General features: G+C 41.9%; 1 pseudogene; it reads left to right on the top strand.

The window, feature by feature from the left end:
• The first annotated feature begins 7,624 nt into the window (after positions 1–7,624).
• Positions 7,625–12,116, top strand: LOC146177919 (uncharacterized; annotated as a pseudogene).
• Positions 12,117–14,204: the final 2,088 nt, after the last annotated feature.

Here is a 14,204-nt window from a genome sequence, read left to right on the forward strand (position 1 = left end):
AAGCAGTAATATCTACTGCTTTTGAGTACTGCAATTACTTTATTTATATTTGCAGTCTTCTGAAAGTGAAGTTTCCAGTACAGCACTTGGAAAATATTAATTAAAATATAAGACCGTTGGTACTGTGGTTGCTTCAAGTACCAATGAAGAGAAACAAGCCATATATATCTCCTGCTTGCTAACTTCACCTTGAAAATAAACTGACATCTGATGTACAGACCAATTATGGCTAGCCAATTGAACTGAATTGAGCATAGAACTTGCTACAGCAAACAGCTCACGGTTACATTTAAGGAAAACTCAAGTCTCTTCCGCAGACGACTGTAATTTTTTCATTTTTATAGTAAATACATTTTTGACAAAAATTTGAAGTGCGTCTGGCCGTGCCAACGTACTTCCCATGAATTAAAATATACCTATAGAATCGCAAAAGCAAAGTTTTTTAAACTCTTTACCACTAGGATCAGCAGCTCTGATAAGCAGATATAGTAAATAAATTTGCTGGTCCGAGTGACTTTACTATAAAGGGGTTCTAGTACTAGTACTTATTCAACCTGAATCAATGCTTTCAGGGCCTGCATTATACGAGCTCAGTCAAAAAAGACCAATTGGATATTTTCAACTGTAGCCATTTAATTTTCCAACTGGAACCAATGGTGTTTTTTGACACTTAACCCATTGCAGCCAATGGGTGAGACCAATTGCACTCAGTGGGTCCAATGGGATGTGCCAATGGTATGTATATATAATGGGTCACACTCATTGCATACAATGGGTCCAACGGAACATACTGAATGGGACAAAAGGTAGACTGACTTACAATTTGCATGGAAACATGCTTGATGGATATCAAGGAGTACAGGCAAGCATACGTCTCGCATAAGAAATGCAACACTGTACAGTTTCACAGATGCATAGAACACAAGATTCCATACACCCAGCAAACATACTTCTTCCTTCTTCCATAGCTTCCTATGAAGCTATTTTTGATGGACTTGACGACGTGGGAGTTGGTGGCCGGCTGTACTTGTGGATTGTAAGCTATCTCAGCGGCCGTTCTGTTTACATGACTACGCCTGAAGGAGATACTACCCACTTTCAGGTCGGTCGTGGAGTTCCACAGGGAGGAGTTCTCAGCCCAACTTTATTTAACGTTGCGCTAATTGGCCTGGTGAGTGAACTGCCAACTAACATCCACATAAGTGCATATGCTGACGACATCTGCATCTGGGCCTCTGGTTCGACGCGCCCACAACTACGTGCGAGACTGCAACGAGCTGTGTCATTAACATCGATGTACTTACGGCGTCAAGGTTTATTTTTAGCGGCAGAAAAGTGTGCAGTGATCGCGTTTACGGGAAAATGTGTCAGCCGCTACCCGATTACCCTTCATGGAGTCGTAATACCATACGTCTCCAGGCACAGATTCTTGGGAGTAATTATTGACCACCGACTATCTTGGTCGAAACATATTGCTATGGTGAAGAAGAGGCTAATTAATTTTTGCCATCTACTTCGTTACATAGCTGGCATCAAATGGGGTCCAACTGAGCGCTCCTTAATACGCCTTTACGAGGCTCTGTTTGTTGGCTACATCCGGTACAGTCTCCCAGTACTCTCTAGTATGAGCATTTCCTGCTTGCGGACTTTAGAGAGCGTGCAAGCGCAGGCACTGAAAATATGCCTTGGACTGCCCAGATGCACCTCTAACAAAGGCACAATTGAAGAGGCACACGCTCGCCCAATGTCCATATACTTGTCACACGAACCACTTCGTGTATATTTACGAGCACTTACAAGACACCGTTTTCACCCACTCAGCAAGATTCTGAATGAGAGGCCGGACTGCAGTTTTACAACTGCACTCCGCTGCCATCAGTCGCAAGTACCGACAGGATATGCCCTCCCATATCATCCCACCCAACCACCATGGACGATGGATAAACCTTTTGTGCACCTTCGTGTTCCCGGAATACTAAAGAAATCAATGGTACCAATTAGTGGACTCGAACAACTTACTCTGGCACACATCTGGTCAGAATATCCCAGTTATATTCACATATACACTGATGGATCTGTGTCAGCACAGGCATCCGCTGCAGCTGTGGTCATACCAGCTCGGAAAACGACTCTGCATTTCCTTTTGGGACATACCTCTACATCAACCACTGCCGAACTTGTAGCCATTCGAGAATCTATTCGCTATATATGTGGGGAACCACCTCAAAAATGGTGTATATTCACGGACTCGAAGACTGCATTACAAATTTTGGAAAACTTCTTACGCCACACTGCCTATCAGTCCCTGGCACTAAACATTGTGGATCTCATCACATCTGCCCAGCTGCAAGGCCACATGATAATGTTTCAATGGATTCCTGCCCACTGCGGCCTCCATGGGAATGAGCAGGCCGATGTTGAAGCGAAAAGCGCACTCATCAATGGCTTCCAAACAGCTGTGCCTTTTTCAAGAGCGGATACGACGTGTCTTCTAAAGAGTTATATGAATATTGCTACAGCAGCCTACTGGGCTCAACCAGACGCCCGACACATCCGTCTAAGAAGGCTTGATCGAATATTTAAATTTTATGTTCCGCGTGATATTCCGCGTCATCAGACATGCTTGATACATCGACTTCGTTTAAACGTGGCTTTCACGCGCAAATACTTACATTTAATTGGACAGCTGGACTCACCGGAATGTTTAACTTGTGGCGTCCCAGAGACTGTGGACCATGTATTATTGGTGTGCCCAGAGTATGCGAACGAAAGAAATGTGCTAGCTGCTTCCTTGAAGCGTTTAGACAAGAGGCCTCTGTCGGAGGAACTGCTGCTGGGCGCGTGGCAGGACAAGGGGAAGGGCGTCCAGGCAGTGCGCGCTCTTTGCCGTTATTTGAGCGCCAGCGGACTTGATTCACGTTTGTAAAGCAAGCTGCTGTGTCTGTATATATATTTCATATGCCTTCTCCCACATCGTCACCCATCATGACCTTCTTTCTTCTCTCCTTCCCCTTCCCCAGTGCAGAGTAGCAGGCCAGATTTGAATTATTCGGGCCAACCTCTCTGCCTTTTCCTTTCAATAAATCCATCTATCTTCTTCCTACTCTTATGCTGGGGCCAGTCTTGCCATTCGAGTGTAGTTATTTCATTTAATTTTGTAGGCGCAGCGATAGTAAGAGGAAGAATTGTGTTTTACAGGTTAAGCTACTGATAGTCATATATCCAAACCAACTCGTCCAGTTTTCTGTCTTCCAGAAGTTTACTGCTGATAGTTGTTATTTTGAATATTGAGTTTGTTTTCTTTGTGAAATATGGAAATGTTCCCATGGATACACCCAGTGCAGTTGGCCAGACCAATTGTACTCAGATGGTAACTGTCTCACTGTATGTAATGGGTTTGATAAAGTGGGCTAAACAGTTGGTAAAGATTCATCTAACCGAGTAATCATTTGGAACATATATGAACTGATTAATACTATAGTTATGCGCAGATGGCACTCCATAGACTACTTTGCACAAGTAGTTGCAGGATCCAATTGACCTATCAAATTGGAACCAACTGGAATGAGATTTTCAAATGAAATCAAGTGTTCTAAATAGACTTTCCAGTGGGTTCCTATGAATTCCAACTGGAACCCATTGAGCCCAATTGGGCTGTTCACTTGAAAGGAAAATTCCAATTGGAAAAAAATTGAGTGCGTCAGTACCAATTGACATTCCAGGGGGTTCCAATGTTTTTTTTTTACTGGGGCCACTTTAACTCCCTCTTTGCCATTGCACAGATGAATCGTAAGTGTATCATACTTTCTTGTGGTACACTAGTTCGACGTTGACATTTCTTAGCACTACATGTTTACAGAATTTACCAGACAGAATTTTCAACCTCTAGTTGCTTATTTCATCTGGAAGTTTTCTAAATGATATGAAATGAGGAAAAGTTTTGGTCATACATAAAAGACGAAAGAATATTTTCCAAGGGCCTTGAAAAGGTTATTCTAAGCCACCTCGACATAGTCATGCACAATATTTTATCAAAATCTTGGCATGACTTTCCAAAGGGCAGGTCGATCCGCCCTTCTATGGTCATATTCACTTTTGGCATTTTTGTTTTATTTATTATGCCATGTAACTCTTAATAAATTAGATTGTTATAGTGCCCATGCTCTTTTGCAATCATATCTGACCGGCTGAACTCGGTACATTCACATCAATGGATATATTATTCTAATTTGCTACGCCAGGTGAAAACCTTAACTGGTCTAACTGGTTTAAGGAACAAATTTCCAGTTAATCGCAGTTGAATTACAGTTGGGGATCCATTGTTATCCAACTGGGATGAACTGGAAATTTGTTCCTTAAGCCAGCCAGTTAGATAGATTTGCACATATATGTTCCACAAGGCAGCATTCTTGGGCTGTTCTTAAATATTAAATCTAATTTATACATAAATGATCTCATGCATCAACTTAAGTTTGTCTTTTAGCTCAACTAATAAACTTGATATGTTTGAAATGGCTAACAGTGTGCACTGTAAAAACTACTTGAACTACCAAATAAACAGCCTAAAAATTGATGAAACTAAAATCAAAGAAATTTTATTTGCACCTAAAAACAAACATGTTTCCCCAAGCCTCAATTTAAAATTAAGAAGTCATGAAATAAGCGTTGTGATACAGCATAAAATCCTAGGTGTATATTCTCAAGTCAGCTGACATGGGATAGTCATATCGAGCAGGTATCCAAAAAACTGTCCTGTGTTGTAGGTATGCCCTCTTTCAGACTCAGTATCAAGTTTACCATGTCATATTCTGTTCCCACCTTAACTATTGCACGCTGGTATGGAAGGCAACTACTAAAAAAAAAGACATCAGTGCACTTCTGCCTCTAGAAAAAAAAAAAGCCGTTTGTTTCATAAACAATGTACTGTCAAGCTTCAACAGAGCTAATCATTCAGCATCAAATTGTCTATCTATATTATTTCTTTATAATTTATTATTACCATCTTTTTATCATTTGCACTTTGATGACGAAAAATGTCAGCAATTTATTAACCCAATCAGGGGCAACATTGTTTTAATATTTTGTACCTGTGAAAAAGGGATGATTTGACATTGCCAAACTAATTACCTCCTTTAGTCTTTTAACTTGTACAGTGCTGGTTCTACTAAATAAACTGTATTTTTCCAATATCAACCATGTGAGTGACAAAGTTTTGTGTTCAATATTTCTAGAGGGACCTGTGTTTTCTATTTTACTGTGCAATGCATGGTACCTTGTTCACTGAACCTATAAATGTGAATTTCGTGTGCATTTTGCTATGTTATTTTAGGAATAGTAAAGTTGAATATTGGCGGTAATTTGGTTCATCTTTCATTTATATGCATGCACTCAGAAAATGCTGAATTTCTTCGTTAGAAACTTCTTGTTTGAACTTTTGATAATTCTGTCACTGCAGCCTCCCTTACCTCGTCCTAAACTGTCTCTGCAGCTTTTTGTCTGAGAGTTCATAAATGAAATGTTCAGCATAAATTAGATGAATTGAATTAAAATAATTTGAATTACAGCTGGGCTTTTGAACGGGAAATCACTTCTTTCCAGCTAGAAACCATATTCCTGTCAGAATGACATAGTTTTCAGGCTCGATTATTGAACTACCTATCCATCTGGAATGTTTCTTTGTTTCCAGATGGAAAATTTACATCTCCAGTCAAACAGCTAAACACTTTTTAGCTAGAGTGACTCCAACAAGTCATATAGTGACATATATATGATCGTGCACAACACTAAACAACATATACAACTCGGTGCACTCGCGTCGATACCATGCATGGAGCCAAGCATATAATAACCAGGCCATAATTAAGAGGTGCTGTATAGTACTTGGTTTTATATGCTAGTGTACTGATTGTGTTTGTGCGATATTATGTAGATATGTTAACGTAATTGCTTAATGTCAGACCAGGTGATTCATATGAGTGGGTGAAAATGAGTAGCCGGAGCCCTCTGTTTTATTGTTTATGTAAAAAGAAAAAAAAAAGGGTGCCCCATGGGGCAGTGATGAATGGGTAGTAAGCAAACCTTTCTAACAAAATACTATATCTGTGCATGCGCTTTGTTGCAGGCAGAATTTAAGAGATTTAGTTGCAAAGTACTGTTAGTTTAAAATGTATTCGCGGTAAGAGACAGGGGGAAAATTCTGCAACCCACTGCTTCAAGTATATTTTTATTATATTGTTTTATAGTCATTATTGAAAACTGCATAACAATGTAGAGAAGACTATATCATAGGGATTTTGCTTTGTAATGTTAAATAATGTTTATAATACAACATAATGATATTCTTTGATAATTTATAACAACATAATAATTGTAACATTGAAAAGATCAGATAATTACTTATGCAACACAAACAATAATACAACTTACACAATAGTTTTATTATTCTAATGTTGCTACCAGCTGAAGAATTATTTGGCAATTGCTGATTTGCTTCTTGTTCATTGTTTATTGGCATAGATGAAGCATGTATCTATGAGCGGAAACAGGCCTTATCATCACCTTTGCATGCGGTTCACTCTGCGGGCAAGCAATTTACATTAACATGACCAATATATGTGCAGCAATCCCGTCCTTTGAGCTAAATTGTAGAATATATTTGTAGCAAAAGTTATAAATTTTCAACATAGATCTTTTTTATCACATTAACCAATTCCTATCACTGCTTTGCCGGCTTCCGCCCACGATGCAGCATCACAGCCAGTGAAGAGGATATCGGGTACTTTTTTTGTAAAAAAATATCATAATGGGTGGGCTTTACAGCAACATGAGTTGATATGCAGAGAAGCCCCCTGTTTGTATACTGAAAACGTCCTTGCATTCCATCATTCTACAGTGTTCCTTTTTTTTTCTCTCTTTCAAAAACAGCGTACCTGGAAAATCATTGAGATGGGGCAGTAAGTAAATATTTTCCAGCGCTGAAAAATTCGGCAGATATAATATATGTGCCGCGTGACTATATAGTTCAACCCGCATGCATTAAATAAAGATTTTAGTTTTTTATTACTATTTGGCATGATCACCACAGCTCGTTTCGTAATATATTCAACCAGCTGTTACGCCCAAATGCGAGCACCCTTCTTTCTGCGGTACATATATGTCTCACTTGTGTGGCGCGCACTACCGCGACCCTATAGTGTGATTCGCATTTCATATAACCTAGAATTGCTTACACGGAAGCTCTACGGATAATATATAGCTACGCTCCGGCGTCGTTAGGTCGGATGTCCTGTTCACTGCAATTCTCCGAGACACTCGAAGTTGTATACTATCTCGTGTATGGGGTTCTCGTGTCTCCCAGGCCGCGTCGTCTGCCATCTCAGCTGCAGCCATGGATGGTATAACAGAATTGACAGGCGAAAACTAAAACACGCCATCTATGCGGACCTTTATAGAGTCTGAAATTAAATTTTTAAGTGCAATATTTTCATTTGCGGTTGCTTTCTTTTCTTGTCAACAATTGGTACAGTGCGGCACTGCTGCAAGCTTTCACTGCGGGACGTATTACAAATGGCGGCAAAGAGAGGTGTCGTTCTAGTATAGTGCCTAGTGCGCAGCGCGCGCGTTTCGTCCGGGAGTGGGAGGCTCCCGCCGCGATGACTGCGCGGAGAGGCCGCAAGGGGCGCTGCTGGTCGAGTGGGTGCGTGCGAAAGCTCGCGAACTCCTGTCGTCTGCTACCGCGCCGGTGCGGCGCAGCCTCGCGCGATTGCTTAGGACGTGTGAAATCAACATTTGACACGCATCATCTCTTGGATGTGAAGCTGAAAGACGCTAAACGTGAGCAGAAACATCCTAAGATGTTAAAGGCTAAGCGGCAATGCAAAGAGCGGACATGTTTCGTGCCGTTGTGTCGAAGCGGTTATCGGTCCAACGAAGAAAAGGTGTCTTTGTTTACTGCACCGGCGGACCCATCACGGCTTGCTGAGGGGGAAAATAGAATCAAGAGGGCAGACAGAAGGCTGACACCGAAGGCTGTTGTGTGTGAAAAACATTTCGAGGTCGATTGCATCGAGAGATCTTTTCAGGTTACGGTGAACGGCGTCGTGAACGAACTCGCCCGAGAGAAGCCACGCCTGAAGCCCGATGCTGTCCCTACAATATTCAAAAATTACCCAGTTCATCTTGTGCCTAAAAAGACGGTAAAAAGGAAGGTGCGGAACATTTGCGACCAAGGACCGGCACCTAAACAACGGAAGCGAAATGTCGGGCTTCCGTCGTTGATGGGAATGATGCGCGAGTTGACCCCGATTGCGTTACTCGTGTAGGTGCATCAGAGGAACTCCAGAAGCAGTCCGATTCCGAGCAGACAGACATTGACACAGGACCGGTGTGTCATAGCGAAGCGATACTGCAGTCTCCGTGCCCAAGTGATGTTCGGCACCCGTTCGATGGAATTCTGATTCCGGTGACATGGATGAAGTTGCCTGCTGTGTTAAATGGCGCTTTGACTTATGCCTGTTGCGAGACCGAAGCTGGTGACTTCTCAAAGCTATTCATCGAAAAAATGGTGACTTTTGGAAAACCTCTTGAGCACGGTTCTGTAATTGCCACAATTTACTTCCGAGGAAGAGAAAAGGAAAAGTGCGTGCTTACAGCCCGCCATGAGGCAGAGACATTGATTAAAGAAATGGATCTGCGTGCCCTCTGTAATGGATGTGGCATGATTCCTGTTGCAGGCAAGCACACCTCATACAGAAGCATGTGCTTTGCAGAAAAATGCTTGCTGACCACCGATGGGAAAGGAGAGTCATGCTTGCACTGCAAATATTTACGAAAGCTCTCGCAGAACAACATGTACAGAAGAAAAAAGACGAAAGGTTCTTGCAGTGACAAAAAAAAATTCAAGAATTGTACTCGTGCTTTGAGAAAGACGAGGAAAAGCCTGGCTAATGCTCAGCAGCAGGTTGCTCAAATGAAGGAGCAAAACAATGCACTGAGCGAAGAATCTCTTGAGGCAAAAATACATACACTCCCGAAAAAGCAGCAGTTAGCTGTGAGAGCTTGTTTCCTGGCCGCAAAACGAAAGTCTCTGAGAGGCATGCCTTATGATGATGCCTGGATTGTCGAATGTCTGCTAATGAGAATGCGGAGCCCGAAGCTCTACGAGCACCTTCGGAAGCAGAGCATTATGATTCTGCCTGGACGAAAATGTTTGCAAAAATATCTGCAACGATTTAAGGGTGGCTTTGGTCTGAATGCGAAGGTTTTTACGGCTATAAGCGAAAAGACCAAAAGCATGGACACGTTCAGCCGTCATGGGGGCCTTCTTGTGGACGAAATTAAACTCTCGGAACATCTCAATGTGAAGACAGCGGGTGAGTTTCAAGACTACTTTCAAAATGTGATTATTGTAGATTTACATCAATTCTGAAATTCAGGTAGAAAATCAAAACTGCATTTTATTTGATCCATTATATGACAATATGTTCCGCATGATGCGTAATGTGCATTCTGTAACAATTCAGGTAACATTGAAGGCTTCGTGGATCTTGGCGACTACACGACCAGTGACCACACAAGTGTGCTCGCAGACCACGGGATGGTGGTGCTTTTTCAACCCTACACCGGTACGTTTTAAATGTGCTAGCTAGCTTTCAAACTTATGGCATCAACAAATTGGTTATCTCGTACCATCATTCTTGCCCATTTTTCAGGGAGCTGGACGCAAATCCTTGGCGTTTTTGCCTCGAATGGGAATGTAAAAGCAGCCACACTGGCAAAAATTATAGTCGAATGCACGGTCCTGGCTGAGCAAGCTGGCTTGTATGTTGACTCCGTGACATGTGATGGTGCCAGCTGGAACAGGAGTATGTGGCGGATATTTGGCATACATGGTGAGCAAACTATTATTTCACTCATTTGTTAATGCTGTCAGCCTGTGTGGAAGCATCCGAAAATAATAATATAATAGGTTCACGGGAAGGAAAAGGCGCAGTATCTGTCACACTTGCTCTGTGGACACCTGACCGCGCCGTAAGGGAAGGAAGGAAGGTGAAAGTGAAAGTGGAATGAGAGAAAAGAGAGCCGTAGTGGAGGGCGACGGAGTAATTTCGACCACCTGGGGATCTTTAACGTGCGCTGACATCGCACAGCACACGGACGCCACTTCGTTTCGCCTCCATCGAAACGAAACTGCCGTGGTCGGGTTCGGACCCGGGAATTCTGGCACAGTAGTTGGGCATCTTACCACTGCACCAACCCGAAAATCAAAATTTCACTTACTTAGTTTCCACATAGTCGTGTAATAAGTTCTCTTCATTCATTTTATAATTGAATATATATATATATATATATATATATATATATATATATATATATATATATATATATATGCTGCAATGAATTTATATTGTTTTATCCGTTTCCATACTAATATATTCAAAAGCTGCAAGTTTGATGGCCTGCAGCTGTGGTAAATATAAAAAATCTGCTACTTTTTATTACACTCAAAGTTGTGTAGACGAACCCTACACAGTGTCTGTTTCCTGCTGGCTTTAAAAAATTTGTTGTCGTATAATTTTGTCCCTAACTTATGCACAAAACGTGTTTTTAATAGGTTCTGCTACTCATGTGAGGAACAGCAAGGAGCACCCTGTCGACCCTGAAAGGCAACTTTTCTTCGTCTCAGACTTTCCGCATTTATTGAAAAATGTGCGGAATGGATTTGTGTCCAAAGGCTACCTGGCCACGTTCACAGCGGCATTATCGAGACAGCGTGGGAGTTGGACCGTGACAATGTTACTCTGAAAGCTATGCCCAACATAACAAGTTCACACCTGAAGCCAAATTCATTTGAAAAAATGAAAGTAGATTTAGCGTTTCAACTGTTTGGTGATCAAGTGATCAAGGGACTCTATGTGTACAGGAAACGTATACATTACGTGTACAGGAATGCGGAACCAACCGAAGAATTCGTCAAGCAAATGAACCGGCTTATCCGCATAATGACCTCAAGGACGAGCCAAAAGGCTCTGAAGCCTGGAAATGCAGATGAAAAATTCCTAGAAAATTTTTTACATTACTTAGACACATGGCAGCGCCATGCAGAACCAGCTGGGGGTGGATTTCTTACCGAAAACACGGCTTGTGGACTAAGGGTTACGATAAGGAGCACATTAGACTTGCTATCCTATCTTAGCTCCACTGTAGGATACAACTACTTCTTCACTTCGCGTCTGAGTCAAGACAAACTGGAAAACGTTTTCGGCATTATAAGGCAGTCATCCGGTTGTAATGACCACCCTACTGTTTCGCAGTTTCTGGTGACTGTTAACTTATTGTCGTTTTATAACCTGGCAAAACCACCGAGGGGAACAAACTGCTCACCAGATGTTATCAAAGCACTCTTGAGTGAAGAGCCTGTATCACAGTCCAGCACCAGGGCAGCGCCACTTTTGAACATTATTGATGATTTATTTGACCATGGGAAGGTTGACGAAGTCGAGGAGGCAATTGACAGTGTTCTGTTCAAAAGTGACCATGCCGGGTACGTAGAAAAGAAAAGTAACGCTGCCTTGATATACTATGCTGCCGGCTATGTGGCGAGAAAAACCATCGCAAAGAACGCATGTCCGCAGTGTTCATCTTGTCTTTGTGTGACGCCAAAAGACGCAAAAATGGACGAGAGCTCTCACTTCACGGCTCATTTTGACAACGGTGGACTTGTCTACCCTAGTTCCGCCCTGTCCACTGCAGTCAAGCTAATCGAGGACGAATTCACCGCCTTCTTCAGTAAAAATATTCTGCACGAAGAGAGCTTGCTAGATTTTGCCAAGTGCTTAAGTTCACTCTCACTGCCGCAGCTTGGCTGCTCTATCCATGGGAAACAAAATTTGTCTCAAGTGGTGAAGTTTTATGTTTTGTTAAGGTTAAGGTTTTTCGTTAAGGGCCTGAACAAGGAAAGAGAAGGCCAAAGGCAGCGACAAAAACTCCTCAAGTTGCGTCGCTGCCAGTAGCATGAAGTGTGAATAAGTCTAGTTTGTCACCTCTCTGTAGCAGCTGATTTGTTCTTTAATACTGTACAATGGTTTGCGAATAAATTACATACTTCACGTTTTTTATGTCTGCAGAAAATGGAGACGACCAGAATTTTGGTTTCATATTTTTGTATTTTCAGATATCTGTTGATGTCATGCACGTAATTACCATTATCTTGACTCATTAAGAAAGATAAGCTTAAAAGCTGCTGTAAAATATTGCTTTTTAGAAGCTTGTTTATTTTGATGCAGATGAGAAACAGGTCAAATTGTTGGCATGCTTTGGTCATGCCATCCTGTCCGTGCGCCATCGAGCTTCTGTTCACAACATCTCGCTATCTGGTAAGTGGGCTAGTAGAATTGAGTTGCTGAGATTGGTGGAGTAATAATAAGTCGAGGTTGTAACATTCTCGGTTTGTTTATTTGCACATTTGGGAATACAAGTATTGCCCACGAGGCAAGACAAAGGGAAGTGCTGAACCTCCTCACTGGGTCTTGACTTCGCCTGGCTACAGCAGCAGGAGCGGTATTGCCTCATACAAAAAATAAAAAAAAAAATCTATCTTCGCTGTCATTTACACAACAGAAAATATCCACAGAATGCAAATTTGTTTTCAAATGTCAATGATTATTTAAAATTTATCGCAGGGTCATTTTAAATTTCACTGCCGTAAAGTTCTTGATTTCAATGTTTTAATTTCCATTGCAACGAGGCATCTCGTACGATGCTTTAGTAACAGAAGAAGGACCTTTTTGTCATTCTTTTTTTTTTTTTCACTTCAAGTATGTTCGAATGAAGGCTATGTGGTAAAGGGCGTGGACTTTCTGAAATATTTTTGCTCTCGAGAGCTTAGTAGCTGAAAAAAAAAAAAAAAGAATTGTTGGATGGTTACTGTCGAGTTTTTTGCCGATGAAAGCAAACTGCTAGAACACGCCAACAAATCGATCTCCATATGATAACGCAAAATGTGTGCACTATGAACGAGCTCCCTGAAGCATTTTTGTAAGAGCGCGCCAAATACAGCGTAATTCTTTACTTCTCGCTGCTCCGAGAGCGCATATCACGGCGCGAATTGAACGCAGATGCACCCACCTACACCCACCCAGACAACAGCGCCCCAAGCGGGCGCCGCCGGAAATCATCCTCATTGGGACCCTCCCCTGGCCCGCGCTTGCCACACTAGCACTATAGTTCTAGTAGTGTTCTAACCACTGTAGTTAGTGTGCTAGCCTCTGTAGTGTCGTGTCTCTTTCCAGGGACCATATTACCACATTGAGAACACTTCCCGCATTGACTGTTTTGGTAAGGCTCTCTTAGCATTACTGAAAGTTATATAAAAAGAATTCACAGTGGATTTATTGCATCAGTCATTTATCGTAAAATCTGCGCGTAGATACTTCAATCATTTGTGCTCCCGGTTTCTTCACGTCGTTGGGATACAAGCGGGTACTTGCGAGGTTTGTGTACAGTGCGAGTTGATTACAGCCCCTTCGGTCACGTCTTCTCCAAGTGTGCAGTGCTGTACTTAAAGTAGTACGTAGTACATGTTAATTTGGTGCGGTAGCTACCCGTATAGCTACTCGCTGTTGCAGTATTTTTTTTTTTTATGTTGCTTTCCCGAGAACTGGCCCTCATATGTAAGTGCATCGTTGTTGCTTTCAGCTGTTTTAGGCACAGCCTGCCTGTATGCTAGCACACCGTTTGTTGTGTATGCTTCGCCCCTCTGTACCTGTGCACTGCAGAGAAGCACCAGGGCAGATGATCATCACTGTATTTTAGTTCATGTCATGGGCCGCCGGGACTTCATGTTCTGCCTTGTTTTACATGCTTACATTTTAGTTAACTGTTAATTCGTAAAATATAAACAAAGGTTAACTTTTCTCATATAGCTGTAAATATTTCGTCATACTGTCCAGGATGCCAAATAAGTTGTTGAAATGTCAGGATGACGCTAGAAATATATTGATCCTTGTTTACCCTTTTGTGCTGTGCTACTGCCACAAATTCTGAACAGAACCAGTTAATTAATTTTCTATTGCTGTCCAAAAGAACTTAAGTATACTCTCTTCATCAGTTTAAAAGAACTTCTGCTTGTGTTGCCTCATATATGTTCTGTTTTCACCCAGAACCTCTCCACCTTCCCCAGTACTTCAAGAAATAAAATTAGTCAC

The sequence above is a fragment of the Amblyomma maculatum genome, chromosome 10, assembly GCF_055883805.1.
Source record: "Amblyomma maculatum isolate TAMU_Amacu chromosome 10, ASM5588380v1, whole genome shotgun sequence".
Classification (NCBI taxonomy): domain Eukaryota; kingdom Metazoa; phylum Arthropoda; class Arachnida; order Ixodida; family Ixodidae; genus Amblyomma; species Amblyomma maculatum.